Source organism: Gobio gobio (genome assembly GCF_949357685.1).
Source record: "Gobio gobio genome assembly, chromosome: 25".
Lineage (NCBI taxonomy): Eukaryota > Metazoa > Chordata > Actinopteri > Cypriniformes > Gobionidae > Gobio > Gobio gobio.
The window spans coordinates 28948840-28968941 of record NC_137121.1 but is presented as its reverse complement, the minus strand read 5'-3'; positions in this window follow the sequence as shown (position 1 = coordinate 28968941).

Genomic DNA, 20102 nt, shown 5'->3' with positions numbered 1-20102 from the left:
GTTCAAAAACATCTTGGGATAAGGTTTTCACACTGACAGCTGTACATTGTAGGATATAGCAACTCCGTTTGTTTGTCCGAGTTAGCAACAGTAACTAAGGGGGGCGGGGCTTACCGATAGGTCAATTGTATATGGGGATGATTAGGAGGCCATGATGGAGAGAGGCCAATGGGCAAATTTAGCCAGGATGCCGGGGTTACACCCCTACTCTTTATCGAAGGACATCCTAAGGATCTGTGACATTCAAGTCTGCGTTTTTGTCGTGTCTAGGTGCAGGTCCACCATCTGATCTGGATATGGACCAGATCCGGCTGACTACGGTAACAAGTACACATGGTGTTATAGGAAGTGTAACAATAATTTAACTGATTAGAATAATAGAAATTGATAATGTGTTATGTGTATTTCAGGTTAAAGAGATGTGTTTTTAGTCTCGATTTAAATCATAGTGTGTCTGCTTCCCGAACAGTGCTAGGAAGACTGTTCCAGAGATTAGGTGCTAAATAGGAAAAGGATCTATCGCCTGCAGTTGATTTTGATATTCTAGATATTATCAACTGGCCATAATTTTAAGATCGCAATAGACTTGAAGGGCTATAATGCGTTAAGTACTGAGGAGCCAAACCATTTAGTGCTTTGTAAGTAAATAGCAAGATTTTATTTGCAATGTTTAACAGTGTTGACAGAGTATATGGTCATACTTCTTGGTGAAGTCAAGTCAAGTCACCTTTTATACAGTGGTGGAAAGAGTACTGAAAAAGCATACTCAAGTAAAAGGACTGTTACTTGTCAAAAAATGTAGTGCAAGTAGAGTAAAAGTACCTGTCCTAAATACTACTCAAAGTAGGAGTAAAAAGTAGCCCTTTTAAAAGTACTCAAGAGTAGTGAGTATTGAGTATTATGCTTTGAATGTTATTCCATATACCCTGCAAATTAAAAATGTAGCTTACTCTTTTATGGATGATTCTCAGTAAGAACAAAAAAACGAGATCACCAACAGAATTTCAATATTTCTCCAAGTTTTATTTTTGACTGCCAGTACAAAAAATACAGCCATGTAATATTAGAGAAAGCAACCAATAATCTGGTACCATTTATGACAACCATTCTGTATAGGTTTTCTTGCGGTTAATTAAAAAGCGTTGTACATTAACAATTTTACATAAAAAAATCAGAGATCTTTCTTTTTAAAACACATTCATTGTACTGCTTTAATTTCAATGGATGTTTTCTCTGTAAAATGAATACACTAAAGAAATCAGAATTAAGTAACTCGCAATTTAATTGCTTGCAATTAAAAAAATTAACCTGATTTAAATATAAATCTGATGTTTTATGAAAGTTATTTGCTATATACATGGACTACAATTTTAAATCGCCATGTGAGAACACATTACATTAAAATATGCTGTTCAATAATCTGACAGAAAACAGGTTAATGCGTTTACCTACATGTTGAGCGAAATAGTTGTAAGGGACACAAATCTAGCAGTGACTTACTCTAGATAGTGCCTCTCACTCTAGACTGGTGGTCGCTATCATGATTGATTTGACGGGAGTCACACGCGTGACGCGAGTCACAGGACTGATTATTCGTCTTGGCCAATCACGTTGACAGGACGAAAAAAAAACATAATGTAGCAACGGCAGGTTTAGGGAAAGTAGTGCAGTAAAAGTACCGATACAGCACTTAAAGGTCCCATGGCATGAAATTGTCATTTTATGAGGTTTTTCAACATTAATATGAGTTCCCTTGGCCTGAATATTGTCCCCAAGTGGCTAGAAATTTTGATCGGTGTAAACCGAGTTCTGGCTGTCTATCTCTGCCTTTGAGAAAATGACAGCCCAGACAAGCTGATCTGTTATGATGTCATAACAGGAACGGTTACCTCCCTTTCCTCCACCCAGAGATTTTGGCACGCTCATGCGAGCGCCATATTTGTCCTCGAGAGATCATGGTTTGTGAACGAGTGAATGCTGGCAGTTTCTCAGTGTTTGGATGTATAAATGAAAACATAAGTCTTTTTTCAGTTCCTTCTGATCTGTGATCAGTGATTTCTGATGTGTAACTTATTAGTCAAGTTCACACATAACTTTATTATTCGTACACAAGCTGCGGCTTCTCTCTCTCCCGACAGAACGGTGTTTTCTATCTTGTGAGTCAGTGTTTTTGTACGTCCTCGTCGCGTCTATCTGTTCTAAAATGTGCATACAGTCATGAGTTTCTGCTCAACATCGGCAGACTCACATCTCTTTAGAGATAAACCTCACACACGCCGAGGCTCGGGCTGCACTGGCCGGTCGGCCTTCAACATTACTCCCCAGTTCTACATCTGGCCCACAGCGGAGGCACCAAACGCGGCGCGAGATTAAGCAGAAGGGGGGTAAGCGTGAGCATATCCGGGCTAGCCAGCTTTCCCCACAATAAACTGGATTACATTCGATTACTGCTGTTGTGTCTTTGTTTGCGCTGTGTACTCAATGCGTGTCACTGACTCTTTTCATATGATAGGAAAATATCTAAAAATAATGCTATAATCGACACTTACTCGTAACTCGTTCATATCGACAGCTGTAATGGTACATTACATGTGTTACAAAGTTGGTAGAAGAAGGAGGAAAACGGGCTCGGCGTGACTGGGACTCATGTTTATTCAGAACTCTCAGATACAAACAAAAATGCTCTCATAACTCAGTAGTTACTATAAATAACTTTGTTAGCAATCGCTCAGTCTCTGGTCCGTGATGTCTGTGATGTCCGGTTCACGAACTAATCATTCTTTTGAACCGGTTCTTTTTAGTGAACCGAACCAGTAAAAGTACACTGTTTTTAAACTACTTAATAAAGGCCTGAGAGTTTAAGGTCTTTCTGTATGCAATAACACTTTCCTTCCACCGAATGCAAAATACCTCTAGTTTTTTTTTTTCAGCTGTGCTCCATTTTCAAGCTGCTCTCTTGAAGGCTCTCGAGTGTGCTCGTTATACCACGGCGTCAGACTATTTTCCTTAATCTTCTTTCAGTGCAAAGGAGCAACCCAAAAAAAGAGAGAGTCAATAGTTTCTTTTGCAACATCGAGTTCTTCTAAGCTACCTGCTATGCCGAGGAGTAGAAAGTGATCAGGAAGATTATTTACAAATCAATCTTTAGTGGTGGAAGTGATAGTTCTACCATATTTGTTACGGGTTTTGCAGCCTTGGCTAGATGTAGTATACACGATACAAGATAATGAATGATCTGAGATGTCATTGCTCTGCTAAAGAATTTCAACAGCATCAACATCGATGTAACAATATTAGATGTAAAGTATGATTACGGCAATGAGTGGGTCCTGACATGTGTTGTCTAACGCCAATAGAGTTTAGAATGTCTCTAAATGCCAATGCGTCTTTTTCATTATCTATATTAAAATCACTAACTATTAAGACTTTGTCTGCAGCCAGTATTAGATCCAATAGAAAAGCAGCAAATTCTTTGATAAAGTTTGTATGGTGCCCTGGTGGCCTGTATACAGTAGCCAGTAAAAATGTCAAACAGGATTTATCACTTACACTATATAATGTTACATAAAGCACCATCACTTCAAAGAATTATACTTGAAACTAGACCTCTGAGTAATACTGGAAATAGTCATATAAATTACATCAACACCTCCCCCTTTGCCTTTCAGATGAGGCTCATGTTTATAGCAGTAATCTTTGGGGGGTAGAAAACTTACGCTTTAACTAGTGGTCTGACAAAAAAAAAAAAAAAAAAAATACAATGTCATTATGACAAAATTTGCAAAGTAAACACAGGAAACACCCCTTAGGAAGAACTGCACATGAGGAATGACAGTGCAGTCTGTCGGGCCACAGATTCGCATCCACAGCACAACAGATATCTTCCCTTGCAATGCAATGTGGAAAAATACTTTTTCTTATCCAAGCCACTGCAGGCGTCTGCTGTGATGTCCTCACTTTCCGCATCCATGGCAGCCAAGCAGGGTCATCTGAGTTGTTGCTGGCGATCATACACCTTCCACCTCCATGCTGAATAGAACTCCTCAATTGGGTTAAGGAATAAGGAATGAGGAATAGGGTGGGAGGAATTCCATCAGCATCCTGTAGTGGGTCACAAATCATTGCCTGATGGTGTTTGAGTGATGGAAACTCACATTATCCCAAATTAGAGCATACTTTAGTAAATCATCTCGAAACAGACCCCTCTCATCATCAAGGATGACCCTGTTGAGGGTCTCTAAGACGGTGAGGAGCTGCTGTCTGTTGTATAGCCCTGTAATGGGAATATGAGTTAGCACATATTATGAATATGAGTTCTGCTTATGGTCAGAATTAAGCCAGCCATAGCAAATGTGTACAGATCACACTTACTGTATATCACCATAACATGTTCACTATAAAAAAATATCTTAATTTTGACGGTAAATGACTGTAAAAATGCTACAGAGAAAAACAGTTAATTGGTTAACAAAAAGTTTCCATACTATATACGGTGAATAATCGTAATAATCTAACCATACATTTAATTTAATTTTACAGTAAAAAAACAAATGTTTTGGAAGTGAAAAAGAACAAGCCAGTGTGTAATTTACAGTGAAAAACCATAAATTGACATTCCCAGGATTCCCTGCGTGACACTTCGCATTTGATGTATTTTCATTGAAATAAATATGTTTCTTCTTAGTCTTTTCTAATCAGTTATATACATTAGGGGTTATCTAATGTTGTTAAATTAATGTTTATTGCATTTTTAAAATTTCATGTGTGTTTGGTGTGTGTGTGAATGACACTGTACGCCTTCTATATATAAGTATTGTCCTGTTAAAAGCTGCTTGTGATGAGCTTTGAATAATTATGTGATTTTCATCACCACTGTGATTGGTGGTTGTCAGTTCATATCAAAGGTACATAACATATATTAGTATTTCAATAGGTTGGTAATTTAACATTATTTCAGTTAATGAAATACGTTTTTTTACCGTAAATGTTTTATAGTGCACAACTTTTAAATTATATGGTGTTATCCTGTAAAAATTGAAACATTTTTTTTTAAACGCCTTATTTTTTACGGTAAAGTTCTGGCAACCACAATTTTTACCGTAGATTTTACGGGGATTTTTTTTTTTTACAGTGTTGCTGTAAAGTAGCTACTGTATGTACATGGATAGTTTACCTGTACATACTGGTAATGTAGCTCCTTCACTCTGTCATCATTCCTTTCAAATAGTACTCTGTACAGCTGTTTTACACTTTGAGCGCCTAGAAAAGCGCTATATAAATGTAACAAATTATTATTATAATTATCATGTGGTGTCTCAGCATCCTGTCGATAATTGAGATGCTAACAGATTAAGGGAATTTGGCCTTTGTGTTTCCTCATATTTACACTTCTGTAAAACGTCTCCGGTTACGTATGTAACCTAGGTTCCCTGAGAACAGGGAACGAGACGCTGCGTCAGCTTGACGCTACGGGGAACACCTTCAGCGTGACAGGTGTCTGAATCACAATCGAATCACGTCAATCCTATTGACCGGCGACAGCCCATGACATCATCAAAGTGCGACCAGGAAGTATATAAGGGCGCCTTAACATGACACCGCCTCTTCGTCTGAAGGGACTGTTCGGCGGGCAGGCCCTGAGGCATAGCAAAGCGACGCAACGTCTCGTTCCCTGTTCTCAGGGAACCTAGGTTACATACGTAACCGGAGACGTTCCCTTTCGAAAGGGAACTCGCGCTGCGTCAGCTTGACGCTACGGGGAATGAAATACCAACGCCGCCATGCCGAGGGGAGTGCATGCCCACTGGCAGTGACAACTGTCAGGACAAGCAAATTCAAATGAAATGCCTGAACCACTCCCCCTCTGGTCACACAAGGCTGTCAGTGACAGCATTCCCTACGGTCATAGCCCGAGCTATAAGCCTCGTCAGGAACCTTAGTGCGGCTGCACGAGGTCCTACTCAGGCCGCTCAAAGGCCTGGATCCAACCCATTCAAAGGAAGGGGGCTCCTTTAAGGGAATGTGGCTAGGGGGCCCTAGGGCGCCCCAGCCAGCCACTATTCGGGAAGAAATCACCGAATGCCACCAGGGAGACCTGACCCAGAGACCTCTATATGGGACACATGGGACCAGCCATCCTTGTCTGTTCGAGAACAGAGCCTCTGGAAACTCACCTCCGGGAGAGGCATCCAACCCAAGGTACTGCAAGCTGGCAGTGTCCTCCTTGAGCCGGATCTCAGAGACGGGCATCCTGGAGAGCAGTACTCAGCATAGCGCTTTCGACCCTTGCCAGCGAGGGGAGTTAATCTGCTCGATCCTAGGATCTACTGAGTTATTATCAAGTAGAAACACTCAGGAGGCCAGACTGGCCTAAAAGCTGATCTAATTGGGAGGCCTCGCGAGGAGCCTACGACCATCTGATCAGGCCCAGGCAGCTTCGGACTCACATACGATCCTCGAAGAGAGGGGAGCTTAAAAAGGGGCTGCCCGGTAGGTAAGCCAGGTTGTAGGCTAGATTCCCTCCCATGGGAACCAAGTAGCAGAAGCGACCTCAGTCGCGCCAGGGTAAAACCATCCTCAGATGCTGCCAAATAAGGGGCAGATACCACTAGCTGTCAGCATATGCCAGTAAACAGTTCTTGAACTGAGAACTCAACCCCTCAGGGAGGCCTATTGAGGCCTATTACATGATAGCAGTACATGCCAAATGCTCGAGGAACCAACTCGGGAACTCGGCTAAAGGGAGGCCAGATGAGGCCCATCCCCATAATAGCAGTCGAAGCCCACTGTCGATGCAGCTGGAAACAGGAGCTCATCCCCTCAGGGAGGCCTGGAGAGGCCCGCTACCATCTGCCAGCAGTCCATGTTAGTCCACATGACTGAAACCTTGGGGTGTGCCATCAGGGGAGGCCCGGCTTGAGGCCTACTCCCCACGGCAAACCTTCAGGGGGGCCTGGTGAGGCCCGCTACCTGGAAACCCCACATGCCTGCTGCCAGAGGCATCCTGGTCCCGGGGCTCACCCCTAGGGACAGTCAGGCAGCCGCACTGACTTATCATGGTCGACTGGCGTCCATGGAGCCTTACAGCAGATCCGCGGAGGCAGCTTCCTGTTGTGGCAGGCACGAGACTGGCTGCTATATCTCCCGGCTGACAGCGGCTCCTCTGCTGGCTGACAAGACAACAAAGAGAAGTTATTAGTTGATAATTCTGCTACTTGAGGACGACATCGTTGGGGAGTAAACACATAGCAATACCAAAAAAGGGGCCGACTTTGCAAAGGCCAACTTTCCGAGGCTGACTACCTATCTAGGTTGCAGCTATTAATCGCTAACCTCCCCAACGTCGGGACTCACTCGCAAGGAGGCCTACTGAGGCCTACGACCTGACCCGGAGTCTACTGCCCAGACTGCCCAAGTTGGCTGCTCACAGCCAACTGGTTTCCCCAAGGTCTCAACCTGGGGCTAATCCATCCCAGCGGCCCACTTTTCGGGCCTACTGTATGACAGTTGCAGTCTTACCAGCAGCGCCTACAAGCTCTGGAACCTAATTACATTACTCATGACAGGATACTCGGCAAAACAATGCCCTGGACCCCCTAAACGGGGGGAGTACCACGTACGCCACCCGCCCAATGAAGGACCTAGCTTTTGAAGCGGCCTATCATTTAAATGCAAGGGCGTCAGCCATGGCAATGCTCTGGCTACAAGGGAGCTCACTACCAAACCAACAAATTTTGCTTCACAAAGGTTAAGAAGTGCTGCTCAACCCAAGCCATGGGTGAGGCAGAATGATACAGAGCTAGGTTAGCGAAATACTCTAATCTACCCTGTTTTAACAGAGGAGTACTGCCACATGCCAGGTATAATTCCAAAGAACTGGCGGCTTTAAACAACTAGCTCTGGAGGGCAAAGTTGAACAACATATACAACATCTTTACATCAAACAAAAAAGATGGCCTACCCCTCCAAGCGACCACTGGCTATGTCGCTATCACATCCTGCACAGCACCATCTGCATTGCTAGTAAAAAAACCCGAATGCAGGAAAGGGGGCGGGCCTTGGCCGGACGACTCTACGTAAGAGACGGCTACATTAGGGAAAATTATTATTTTTTTTAAACCCTAGAAGCGTAGGCCAAAATAGATCTATACCTGTTTTGTTTTAATGGGTTCTAGATCTAACTGTAGTTGTAACAGTCTGATCCCAATTCTCTAGCCAGTCTTACACTGAGAGAGGACGCAGGCCGCTCTACCCTGAGGCGGCTACCAGTTACAAGCTTAAAGCTGGGAATTCTTACATGCAGCCTTTCTACATTTAGAGAAAAGCGCTACACACCCGCAGGAATGAGCGGCACTACCAGCGATATTCCCGCTTTTTTTTTTTTTATAGAGATAAAAAACGTAATCAACAGCGAGCAAAAACTTGCTGAATATACTTTTAAAGCAACTGGCTTGTAAAATGCATTCGTTCTGGCCGTCCAAACAGGGGAACTATAGGCCCTACAGAAATATCCAACTACTCCAAAGTGATCCCGAAATCCTCAGCAGGGAGCATGGAACAGAAAATGTATTGATATTTTCCCCACAAGGGACTTACCCGCTCGCCTGCAGCGCGCCATTGATATTCAACCACAATCTTTATTCATAATGTGTGTGCTTAGGTGCAACATTACCACCGACCCGCTCGAGGGCGCTCTCACACACCAGGCCTGGCGGGCCGTCAGAGATTGGGGTACTTCCTTTTCCCGCTCATCACGGGCCCACCGCCTGATGTAAGAGGCTTTGGGGAAAAGGGAATTGTTAGAAGGAGGAAGGGCCTGCGTTAGTCTAGCGCCTCCTCGGAGGCGGAGACTGATCCCAACGTGGCCCTCCACGGCGCTGGTTCCGGGTCACTTGTCCGACGTCCTTCCTCTTCTGAGTGCGGGAGTCACGCTTTTTCCACGCCCTGCTCCGACCAGGAGGGGGCGCGCAAGAAGTGACGATGGCTCGCTGGTCCTGCCGCCAGTCCTCAGACCGTGACGGACCGGAGCTTCCCGCCTGTCTGGGTGCCGTCCCGGATCTCCGCGGAATGCATGATCTAAATGCCGCCGAGCGCGCCCTCGCCTCTCTAAACCTTCCCACCACCGCCTCGACGGAGGTGCCGAAGAGTTCAGAGGGCGAGACCGGGGCATCGAGGAGAAAGGTCTTTTCTTTCCCCCCGATGTCCGCCAGGTTCAGCCACAGATGTCTCTCCGTGGCCACCATGGCCGCCATCGAACGACCGATGGCGACCGCTGTTTGTTTGGTAGCCCGGAGAGCAAAATCTGTGGTGCGACGCAGCTCGGCCATCGCATCAGGGGGTAGGCCCTCCCCCTGATCGAGATCCCTCAGCAGATCAGCCTGGTAAGCTTGCAACACCGCCATAGTGTGCAATGCCGACGCAGCCTGACCTGCCGACGTGTATGCCCTGCCGTTAAGGCGTGAGGTGGTCTTCAGCGCCTTAGAGGGCAGGGCGGGAGTTCTCAGTGTCGATGGCCTCCCAAACGCGAGATAGTTCGCGAACGTCTCGTCGATTGGTGGCATCGACACAATACCGGACTCGCCGGATCCCTCGACATCAGCGAAATTCCCTCGCTGATAACGAAAGATCCGGGCCGAGTACGGCTTCTTCCATGCCCCCGAGATCTGATCATGAAGATCGGGGAGGAATGGAAGGCTCCCGGGAGCTGCTGGATTGACGTCGGAGAGAAACCGATCGTCGAGGCGGCTCGAATGTGCGGGCTCTCTCCTCGCGCACCGCCACTGTAGCTGCAGTCTAGCAGTGGCACGCTCCATCACTTCCAGCAGCTCGTCATACACGGGGCAGGGCGGCTGAGAGGGTTCAGCCTCAGCTGATACTCCGTCACCACCCTGCTCAGCTACCCCTTGCTCATCCGGAAGAACACCAGCTGACGAAAGGGAGGAAAGGTCTGACTCCTCCCCCGGCAGCTGCCCCTCGCGATCTGACCGATCGTCAGAGAGAACCACGCCTCTCTCTAGACGATGAGCCAGATCCATCTGGGAACCCCATGATTGCAGCCGGCGCTCGGCCTCAGCACCGGCGGGACCCACTTCCCTCGAGAAGAGGGCCAGACGAGAGCGGAGCGAATGGGTAGACGCTCGCAGTTGGCACAGGAGGCTCCCTCGAGAACCTCCCGTGCGTGCTCTTCCCCCAGACAAAACACACAAAGGGTATGTGTGTCCTCAGGTGTAAGGAACCTGGGACACGGATCCGCGCACTTCCGGAAGTTATGCTTGGACTTCCCTGTGTGTTTCATTGTAGCTTTCGTGATTCTTTCTGTCGAAGCAGACAAACAGTCCCTGAAGACGAAGAAGCGGTGTCATGTTGGTAAGGCGCCCTTATATACTTCCTGGTCGCACTTTGATGATGTCATGGGCTGTCGCCGGTCAGTAGGATTGACGTGATTCGATTGTGATTCAGACACCTGTCACGCTGAAGGCGTTCCCCGTAGCGTCAAGCTGACGCAGCGCGAGTTCCCTTTCGAAAGGGAACAAGAAGACATAGCAAGACAATTTCATGTTCCTAGTCACCCTGGTGTGCAAAAAAATCTAAATATTAATGGGAATATACTTCAGAGATATTTTACTCATACAAAATTCTAGGGGTGCCAATAATTGTGGATAAAAAACATTTATTTCATATTGTGATGATATAACCCCCCACCCCACACACACACACACACACACACACACACTTTTAATTATTTTTGCGTTTTTTTTAAACGAAAGATCAAAAGGATAAACAATGCAGACAATTGTACATAATCAATTGCATGAATGTACCAAAGCATTAGGAATTTGTTCAAAAGAATGCAAAATGTTCCAAACTTGCTGAGTAACTAAATGTAGTATTTTGATATTTTTAATTGAAAAATGGAGATATTCAAAATCTGTTCTTTAAAAACTGATATATTGTTAAAATGAGATAAAGATTATAAATATAACTGTTTAATATCTAGATTTTTATTTTAAATATATGTTAATAAGCACATATTTAATGGCATATCTAAACATATTTTTTCCCAAAACTTGCAATGCAAAAGATAGTGGTAGTAAAAAAATTACTGGTAAATTTTTTACGTAATATCTTCACATAAAAAAAATCCACTATTCACCTGCAGTATCTGTCCTTTGTAAAAGGTATATTTTTGATGCATAACTTGACATTGTATTTTGGATTTTAATGATGTCTTCATAATTCTATGAACACCAACAGCGTCAGGTTTTTCCACAGCTCCAACAGACCTGATCTGCAGAGTGTGATGGATTTTGGGATTTCCCCATTGCATTATTCCCATGGAAACAGTCAAACTCCTGACGGACAGCTCTAGTGTATCCTTCAGTAGTCAAACTAATGTGCGCTGTCCGTGGTTCTGAACACGTCTCCACAAAATTCCCGCCTGGGCAGACTGGCTCCCGCGTTTACACAGTGTGTCTTTAAATACCAGCATGCCGGTGTTTTCATTCACATTCAGTGGTCTGAGGCAAGACCTACCATCGGTTTCACACTTTTTTGGCATGCAAAATACAGTCTACACCTCTGAATTTCCAGTGTCTGGGCCAGTTTTCTAAGATAATTCATAGTAAAAGGAGCGGACGGCAAAAATGCTCTCGTTCACCCCTGGATTGCCCCAGGGAGACTAACATCCTGTTGACGTATGGTAGGTTGGGCAGAGGGACACAGGGATCAAATGCTTTGCATAATGCTCTACATAAAGAGTAGATTACAGCACGGGAAGTGAACGCCACTTCTGATGACCCTTTGAAAATCAAATCAAATGGCCTTGATATTTTATCTTAAAGAACATCGTGTGCAAACAGTCATTGTATCTTCTCAGAGAAAACTGGGTGTTACTGTCCCGTTTACGTCAAAGAATAATTGTCCTTTGTACATCCCTTTGTGGCATTTTTTCTCCCTGCTGAAATCTAACTGGGTCTTGATTGTTTTAGTGGCACATATGTTTCCAATTTAATATCAGAAAAAATATAAAATGATAATTTTATTGTTGTTTTGAAGTAGTCCGTATTGCTAATGATGATATTCCAAGTCTTCTGATACCATGCGATGAAATATTAGTGGTTCATGCTGAAAATCATCACTTTGGCTAAGCTCTTCTAAAATAAGTTATCTTTAAAGCTAAGTTATAAAAAAAAAACACTTACTTTTAATAACTTACTAAGTTATTATAAATGTATACAGACAATGACTTAAAGTCCCGATGAAATCCAAATGGAAATTTTTTGGCTTTTTGAATGAATATTTACTGTTATCTATAAACCAGTGTGCTTCAAAACTACACTGCAAAAAATGCTTTTCTTACTTAGTATTTGTGTCTTATTTTCAGTCCAAATTTCGAAAAAATCTTACATTAAGAAGCATTTACTAGACGAGCAAAAGTTGTTGTCTTGTTTTGGGGGGAAATAACTCAAAATGAAGGGAGTTTTTGCTTAAAATAAGCAAAATAATCTGCCAATGGGGTAAGCAAAATAATCTTGTTTTCTGTTTGAATTAAGATTATTTTGCTTACCCCATTGGCAGATTGTTTTGCTTATTTTAAGCAAAAACTCCCCCAAAATAAGACAAAAACTTTTGCTTGTCTAGTAAATGCTTCTTAATGTAAGATTATTTAGATATTTGGACTGAAAACAAGACACAAATACTAAGTAAGAAAAGCATTTTTTGCAGTGTATGACAAAATTAACATTTAGAAGATATATAAGCATTCAAAACTTAGTCTCTCACTTCCGCCAATATGGATCAATGATTTTGATGACATCACTCTGCACTTCAGCTTCTCTGTCCAATCAAATGCTCGAATCTGAAGCCCCGCCCCCTACATTATAAATAGTCGCTGAACCTGCAGCTAAAATAAGTCATTTGTTCACACATTTACTATTTTCTACATGGTGAATGGCACATAGTGCACTATATAGGGGATGGGGAACGATTCAGACAGTGTAAATATGCTTTCCATTGAGGCAAATGAACTGGAATAACCCACCAAAAGTTCAGAAAATATGTTTGAAGATAATGATTGAGGCACACATTTCTGTATAGTGAGATGGTGCATGTAAAGATGTGTGTGTGTATATATATATATATATATATATATATATATATATATATATATATATATATATATATATATATATATATATACATATACATATATATATACACTGATGAGCCAAAACATTATGACCAGTCACAGGTGAAGAAAATGTCGTTGATCATCTCCTAACAAAGCCACATATTAATATCTTGGTAGATTAGATAGTAAGCAAACAATCGTTTCTCGTAAACAACGTGTTTATTGAAGGAGAAATGGAGAAACTGATGAGCCAAAACATTATGACCAGTCACAAGTGAAGAAAATATCATTGATCATCTCCTAACAAAGCCACATATTAATATCTTGGTAGATTAGATAGTAAGCAAACAATCATTTCTCGCAAACAACGTGTTTATTGAAAGAGAAATGGGCAGGAATAAAGATCTGAGCGACTTTGACAAGGGCCAAATTGTTATGGCAAGGCAACTGGGTCAGAGCATCTCTGAAGCGGCAAGGCTTGTGGGTTGATCTTGGTCAGCAGTGTGAGAATTTACCAACAGACCACAAACTGGCGACAGGGTGTTGGGCGCCCAAGGCTCACTGAAGCACGAGGGCAACAAAGGCTATCCCGTCTGGTCCGAGCCAACAGAAGGTCTACTGGGGCACAAGTCACACAGAGGAATCAGAGTGCCTATGATGATTCGTCCACTATCAAAAGTGCCTACAATTGGCACTCGAGTATCAGAACTGGACCTTGGAGCAGTGGAAGAAGGTCACCTGGTCCGATGAGTCCCGGCTGTGTACGTGTGCGCCGTTTCCCTGGTGAAGTGATGCCGCAAGATGCACTATGGGACGAGGACAAGCCAGCGGAGGCAGTGTGATGCTCTGGTCAATGTTCTACTGGGAAACCCTGGGTCCGGCCATTCATGTGGACCTAAATTTGACACGTGCCACCTATACCTAAACATTGTTGCAGACCAGGTGCGCCCCTTCATGACAGTGGTGGAAGCGGTTTCAGCAGGATAACGCACCCTGACACACTGCACACATTTTTCAGGAATGGTTTGAACAGGATGAAGAGTTCAAGGTGTTGCCCTGGCCTCCAAATACCCCAGAACTCAATCCAATCGAGCATCTGTGGGATGTGCTGGACCACAGCACACCTTCAGGGGTCTAGTGGAGTCCATGCCAACAGGTATATTATGTAATGTAATTCCTTATTGTAAACATTATTGACAGCTCTTTTTTCACTGATTGGAAAACCTGATGTCATTCCTCTTTTAGATGTCATGAATGACATAACTCCTCCTATTTCATCTATTTCCACTAAAACTGAGAAAGATTTGTAAACATTGACATTGACTCTTCAAACTGCCGTTCATTCTGTGGTTGCTGGCGATATAAGAGGACTTAATGGAGACAGTCAGTCGATGTTTTAGCCGAATGGATCTGTAACATTTTAACTCAGTAGAGATAACTTTAAGAGAAAGAGCATAGATAAGGGCTCAACTCAAACACTGCAGCGGAGCATTGACACCAGCATGACGTTATGAAACACTCTTTCTAGCAGTAGACAGCGTACCATCATCCATGGTCTTCGTGCTTAACCACACATCTACCTGATGTATCCCTTGTTCTTTTTACTATGCAAATCATCCACACTCTATACATATATATCATCCATTGTAAACAATATACAATGGCTTTACAAAGAAAACTTCTGAAATATCTTTCACTACTAATAAATAAATAAATAAATGAGTTTAAAAGGAATTAAATAATTAATAAAAATCTAAATTAGTTTAGCAGAAACATAAACAAATCATGTGTATACGAAATGCATACAGAATAAAAAAACAAAACAAAAAACTATATATATATATATATATATATATATATATATATAATAAAAAGTGTTGTGTTAATTATTAAAAAAAACATGGAAATTATTTTATTTTTTTGCTGTGCACTATAGATAATTCTTATACTGCAATAATCACAAGTTTTCATCAAAGTTTAAATTGTTCAATAAATATATTCTGCTGTGCATTGTTAGTGACTATTCGACATTTATGTCTATTATTATTTGCATCTGGAGTGAAAAGTATTTGCTTCATAAATCTGGTGCATCTGTTCAAAGGCAAAAATTATTTATAGGATGTTTGATTATACAGTGAAATGGGTTTATTCAGAAATACAAACCTCCAATCTCTACTGATTATCAACTTCCAGTTAAAGTAACAAGAATTGTCCTTGACTGTGATTGGTCCAGCATCACACAGCAATTCATAAACTCAGTGAACCAAGCTGAATGGTGAACAGGAGCATATTTCACAAAAGTCAACGAGTTCAAACTGAATGAGAGAAAATCGGAATGGCTGCTACACGAGACATTCACAGATTTATGCTACTTCTGCCCTGATGGTGATGTTCAAGATATTCATGTGCAGCAAGGTTTGGTTTTACTGTAAATGTTAATACATGTTCTCCCCAAGCAAGTATTAAAATTTAACCGTATTGCACGGAAATTATTTATAGCATTGAACACGGTCAGCAGGGAAAATAGCATTATTTATTTAGGGAATGCACAAAAATAATTCACAAAATATTTCAATTATCATGCTGAGAAAAGAAATATAAATCATATGTATGTATGACACAAGAATAAACATGCATAGAATAGAAAGGAGCCGACAGATTTAATAAATTAAACATCTATTACATAAAAAAAAGCATTTTCAAAATCAGGTCAATGAAAAAGATTGGTGTGTAGCAACTCATAATGTAAAAACGGCACATAACATAAGTATTACATTGTTATTGTAATAAAATAGACATAATGTAATAATTTTCTTAACATGTAATAAAATCTTGAGCTCATTATGTAATAAAAATGTTTACACTATGAGAAATGTATTACATTAAAAACTCACTAAAAACATCATATTTTCATTATTGTAATAGCTTTTAAAACATAACATATATTAGTATTCCCTCACAGTACAATTTTAAAAAATCTTAAACTACCTGTGAAATGAAACAGATTTAAATATTCATGTTATTATTGTTATTAATAATAATAATAATAATAATAATAATAATAATAACAAACAAAGCATTGGTATTTTAAAAATTTACTGTAAATGAATACCAATGCCTTATGTTTAATAAACATGTAATAACAATAATAATAATAATAATAATAATTGTATGAATATTTAAATGATGCATTTCACAGCCAGTTTAAGACTGGATTTTGATTTTTAAAAATGTACTGTAAGGAAATATATGACAATAATGAAAATATGACATGGTTTTGGTGAATGTATAATGTAATCATTTTCTCATGTAAAAAATAAGATTGAGAAAATTTGACATTATGTACTTACAGTATATACTTATTACATTATGTGCAGTTTTTATATTATGCACAGATATTACTTTATGAGTTGCTACATGGGATCTAGTAAACAAAAATAAATCTTGAAAAAATGAAAACAAATTCTGAATGAATTTTTTGAATGTAGATGTTACTGGAGTTTCTATCCACTGCTATCTGAATTGAGCAATGTGCTGCCATCTGCAGTTATTGAAAATGTAGCATTTCATCCATACATCAGTTGTTCCTTTAAGGCTGACTTCAATTATAGGGATTTTTCAGTACAATACAGGAATGCAGTGAATAAAAAACGATCAAAATTGAGAAACAAAAGGGGCCTAACACCGAACCTTGCTACACACCATCAATTATTATTAAAGAATTGAACCAAATGGAAAAAAGTCCACTTTACCTAAAAGAATAGCTCAAATGGAGGGCATGGTGAGAGCAATGGTGTGGTTTCCCGGTCGGTGCATGGGTTCACAGTAAATCTGGGTTACTCCAGACTGTTGAACCATGTTCAAATCCTCAAGAATGCCAGTAAAGTAATTGTTTATTTGTATCGAGTACAAATGGATCACATGCCACATGTCTGTGACTTGTTTATGCTTTGCATTTAGCTGACCATACCTAATTGCTTTGCCTTTTATTAAAATGTGATACATAAAAAAAAGCACGCTTGACTCTGTCTTGTTTTCAGAGAAGTCATCATGTCCTGCTTGGTAATTGTGGGACACATAAACATTTGTAGGATCATAAATTTCCATCTTCATTCTTTGTTAGTTTTCAGTCCAGACCTGTGGTCAAATTTTCAACAGCTGAAATAACAATTTCCCCTTGACCAAACGTTAAATTAAATAAAATTCCTCTGTTTATGGAGTATTTTGACATTTGAAGACACATTGACATTCTAGATTTTATAGGCAGTTAATGTGGAAGCAATTATAAGACGTGCACACACACAACTGTATATACATGATATCATAATGCAAAGCATAGATTTTCTAAAGTATATTTCATTGTAGGCTTTTAAGAAGCCAGTTATATGCTGTTTGATTTTGACTTCCATTCTTTCTGCTTTTTTTTTTTCATTAGTCACTCGTTCAGGGAAGACATGCAGAAGTGTTCCTCAAGTTGAGACGAAATTCTTACAAGAGTCAAAAAAGTGTCGGTCAAAAATGACCCAAAAAATAAATACATTTAAATTAAATGAATGTACTATCTTTTACTTCGATAATGTTTTTGAATTAATATATTGTATTTGTAAGGGATTTTATGGTACCAAATTATATTTATGCTGTAGTTATAATACATTTATTCACTTTTTGAGCATAGACCTGAACATTTCCAATTTAAACTGTCTTAAAGGTGGGGTAAGTGCTTTCTGGTTACAGATGTTGATTTCAAATCACCAAAGCCAACACGCCCCAATTTTGATAGCTCTGCCCCACACATACGTTACCCAGGCAACGACTATAATGGAATCTGCTGTGCCAGCCGTCTGAGGGTATGATGTCATCAATAAGTGAAAGCAATGTGTGTTACTATGGTAATCCAGGTTGAATGTTCAGTGAAAAAGTCATCCTTACTTCCCAAAAACACAAACACAGTTCTCATGAACAACTAAAGCACGTGCACGACTAACCGACATATTACAATTATGACAAGATTAGAGGGTTCTATCGATGACAAACAGAGGAACGAAAGGAAACAAACATATATTAGGAGTTTATTATCTTACTTTATCGGACACACTTTGGGAGCTGACGCTTGAAACAGACAGTGAGGAGGTTTAGACGCTCAAGGCTTATACGGTGTTGAAATGAATGGGTCTTTATCATCGCTGAAGTGAACGACAATACGATCGCAAATGGACAAGCAAGCAAACATGACACATGAGCATATTCAAGCAAAAGCCAGCATATATTAGTTCTGTGAAACAAAACACAATCAATGTAACTCACCTATCGAGAAGAAATAAAGCAACCTCGGCCTTCGCTCCTTGAGTTCTCTCCAGCGCTGGAAAGCTGATACATGTTGGCTGATTGTAAGCCTTCTTTTGTTCCACAGACATCATCCATTTATTTAACCATAGCAGAAGTAAATTTCCTACTTAAGTACATTTTTCATCTCTGTTTTTTGTGTTTATTTAAAATAAGACTAATCTGATATTATTTTAATCTTATACAGTATCTGTTATTTAACAGTTGATATAGTTCTTTAATGCTGATCTAACAGCAGAAGACACGAGCTGTGGTACACAGATGGGGTGCGTTGTAACACTGAGGTACAATGAGCCCCTATTAGAAATATTCTATTATATTCTATACTTTTATGAATCCTAATGAGAAACCATGAGAAAAAGGTGAATAATGACTGAGAGTCAATGTTCAGAAGTTATTAATTATTATTATGTTTTTAACTGTGCTGTATAGCTGTATTTTTGTCACATGGTGTTTTGGTGGTTGTTCATGTTTCATGTGTTTAGTTCATCACATTTACTGTCATGTTTGTAAGTTTGTCTTGTCCTTTCAGTTTCCTGGTTTGGTCATGTGTTTCATTGTCATGTGATTCCCATGCCCTCATGTGATCTTGTGTCTTGTCCTGTCATTGGTTCATTAATTAATCACGGTTCACAGGTGTCACTTGTCTTGTCATTAGTCTCAGTGTATTTAAGCCCTCATGTTTGCCATGTGTCCTTGTCTGTTATTGATGTTATCTGCTGCGTAGGTGAGGTTTGTTTAGCCATGTCAAGTCTTTGTTTCGAGTATTGCCAAGTTTTGTTTTATGTTTTGATGTTTTTGATGCACTTGGGTCCAACAACTTGCCTCGTCAGTAGAAAACCGTGACAGAATAACAGACCGCCAACAATGGACCCAGCAGTTTCCATGCTTCGCCTCTGGCAAGGCCAGCGTCCTATAGAGGACTACGTACAGGAGTTTTGTGGACTGTGCTACCTGGTAGATTTTAATGATGTGGCCCTTAAGGACATTTTTAGATTTGGGCTTAACGAATCGGTCCGATCACAGATGCCAGGGGGGAAGATCCATTTTACCCTGGCCCAATATATCGACCAGGCCCTTTTGTTGGGCGGCTCGGCCTTTACTGTGGGAACAGTGGATGAGGAGCTCCACTGTCCCACAGAACCCTCCACACCAGCGAGTCCAGCCCACGTCCATGCTCCAGCCCACGTCCATGCTCCAGCCCACGTCCATGCTCCAGCCCACGTCCATGCTCCAGCCCACGTCCATGCTCCAGCCCACGTCAATGTCCAGGCTCCAGCCCACGTCAACGTCCAGGCTCCAGCCCACGTCCATGCTCCAGCCGTCCATGCTCCAGCCCACGTCAACGTCCAGGCTCCAGCCCACGTCAACGTCCAGGCTCCAGCCCACGTCAACGTCCAGGCTCCAGCCCACGTCAACGTCCAGGCTCCAGCCCACGTCAACGTCCAGGCTCCAGCCCACGTCAACGTCCAGGCTCCAGCCCACGTCCAGGCTCCAGCCCACGTCCAGGCTCCAGCCCACGTCCATGCTCCAGCCCACGTCCATGCTCCAGCCCACGTCCATGCTCCAGCCCACGTCCATGCTCCAGCCCACGTCAACGTCCAGGCTCCAGCCCACGTCAACGTCCAGG